This window comes from Anopheles aquasalis, chromosome 2 (assembly GCF_943734665.1).
Source record: "Anopheles aquasalis chromosome 2, idAnoAquaMG_Q_19, whole genome shotgun sequence".
Classification (NCBI taxonomy): Eukaryota; Metazoa; Arthropoda; class Insecta; order Diptera; family Culicidae; genus Anopheles; species Anopheles aquasalis.
Window position 1 is genome coordinate 32,912,126 of NC_064877.1, and position 2,875 is coordinate 32,915,000.

Sequence of the window (2,875 nt, forward strand, 5' to 3'; positions counted from 1 at the left end):
CAACATAGCCCAGCACAACAGTTCATTATTCTGTATCATCCCGGCGTACTCCACCGACAACCGACAGCTCATGTTTCGACCCCACTACCGTCCTGCACGCAGCCCAGCATATTTTCACACACTCCCCCACTTTCCGATGCATTCGATATGCATCCGATTCCACGGCGGAAAACGGTTCTCAATTGAAGGGCTTCCTGCTGCTCCTGCTGCTCCTGCTGATGATGAAGCGAACGACGTCCTCGATCGAAGCGTGATAGCTTCCGACCGAAAATCGATTGTTCCGTGTGCTTCCGTGTGTGAGCATGGCGCGACCTAACATCCTCTTCCTCCTCGTGGCCGTGGTGGCGTGTGACGATAAACGCGAAGAACAGGACGACAAAAAAACGGCCCACAGTTCGAGTGAACCTGCACTGCACGACCGCTACTAGCTGGTGGTGGAATTCTGAGAACAAACTGGACCACGGGTTTTCAGAACGAAATGCTTTGGAGGAAAAACATTGTGGCCATGTATGCAAATTGGGTGACCCCGAGGGAACCAGGATTCGCATTCGAAGCCTTGTTGCAGTTTGAAGGGCAACCCAAGGGAGTTCTCGCGTCTCAAGTTGGCGGGCGTGAGGAAATGTGTTACTGCTTTACGAATTTCTCCTATTTCTTACAAGATTTCAACAGGGCAGGGAGCACAGCCAAACACTGATTGTTGTACACGGAACACAGAACTATCAAATGCAATCAAGTCCAAAATGAGTGTAAAGCACGATGGTGCCGGTGCCGATACCATGCTGTATTGTCTGCTTCAGCCGAGCACCAGCAGTAGCAGCAATTCCAGTTCTTCCCGTTTCTTTTTATGCTTTTTTATGCTTATGCTTCTGTGGCCGGCGACAACCCGACTAGACGCCCGCTACTCACATATGCACACACTTATTGCTGCCTGCCGCAAGGGGTTAAAATCCGGGAGGGAAACTGCCCCCCCCACCCTCCCCCCCAACATCCACAACCGCAAACACTGTAATTAGGGGCTTCCCTTTTGCAGCGCGTCTGGTCTCTGGTCTGGTCCACACCGGGACCACTTTATCAACAGGAAAAGGACAGGACGGCGAGGAAGAAAGGATACGGAAATGGTACAGGTTCGGGTTCGATTTCCTATCGCACCCATCAGGGACTCCCTCCACCCGGGGACAGCAGAAGGAAGCAGGAAGTCCACCACGCCACCATGTCCGTTCCATGTGTCGCTATTCGAGCGACGGAGCTGGAACGTGGAAGTCCGCATCCGCCACCGGGAAGGGCTACATAAAAGTACATCAATTACCAATGCACCGCCTGCTGCCTGTGCAATGCTGTTGCTGCTGCTGATGATGATGATGATGTGCGAGGACGAGGACGAGGCGTAGAGTGTGTTGCCGGACACACGAGGTTCCCTCCACCTTCCCTGGAATTGGTCACGCGAGTCCACAATGGTTCCCGAGCGTCCCGAGCGTCCCGGGCGTACGCAGCAAACGCCGCTCTTATGTTGGTTGATTGCGTGATCGAGCGGATGAGTGTTGTTGTTGTGGTGTGACCTCCCCCCCCCCCCCCTCCCCCCGGGTGTGGGGTGTAGTGATACCTGTGCGAAACCTGTGCTCCCACCCGGGTGTGTCGATTGTCGGCTACTATGCCAACTGACGGTCGCACAACAATTCACTCGAAGGGGTTCCAAGACCGAGTCGGTCAGTCGGAAGTGCAGAATTGGAGGAGCACATAGAATATGCTGAACACCGACTGCCACCATTGACCAGACACTGGGATTGCAATAACATTTGAGAATGAAGGATTCCAAAGGAATAGACGCTTATCGCGGAAGGGATCGACAGGAATCAGGAACATGTACAATGGGAATCCAACATACTTGCTGTTTGCGGAGAGCTTTCTTCTTGCTCTGCAAATAATTCAACAGAAGTCTCGGATCCAAACGAATCCTTTTCGCTTCTACGAACATATCAAGCCCAGTAGCGCTTTGTGGAGTGTATTCTGTGTGTTGTAACTCTAGCAAATGAATATTTCATTACTACAACATAGACACATAGTGACGCAGCATGGCATTGACCTCGCTGAACACGCTACACGACGAGCTGCCGTGTTGCATTGTTTCATTCTTGAACAAAAAAAAGTTCAAGTTCTCAAATAGCTACACTTTGAGAGATGCTTTGATCCTGTTCAACGATCCTGTTCAACACTCTTGAGGGGCTTCCATCGACGCACCAAAAATTGCCGTTATCTAGCGGCGACGTCTCCCAGCGACATGGTCATGGTCCCATCGAGTTCAACACCCTCCACCACCGGAGGGCGGAAATCCATTAGGAAAGCGACCGAGAGCGAGAGGAAGGACCCGTGGACCGGAATAGGACCGGACGGGGACGGAGTAAAAACAGAAAACCAATCCCGAAAACCGTGCAACAGATCGACGTGTCGACGCCAACCCAGTGTGATCGTGTTGACGCGTTCCTTGGACCGCGGCCGCGATACCATCCGATACCGAACGGAGGAAAAATATTAAATTACATTCCTGCCACCAACCCCCTTGACGCCGTTGTCCGAGTGTCCTCTCTCTCTCTCGTGCCGTTCGTCGTTCGATGATGGTAATCGAGGTGTTCCCCAGGGGCATCCTGCACTTTAGGCCAGCGCGACCATAATGGATCTGGCGAGAGACGAGATCTTCTCGTTCGGGTAACGTTCCCCGTTCCTCCGGAACCTTTGGGTAGTCGAATTGGGTTTTTTTCTGTCCACTTCATGGATCCCTCTTTAACGGAACGCCGCATTTGTTTGTCCACTTCGCACCGGTTTCAGCCGCGTTTTCCCGTTGCTTCCTGGGTTGCACATGCGAGGGAGTCCTTCATCGCCT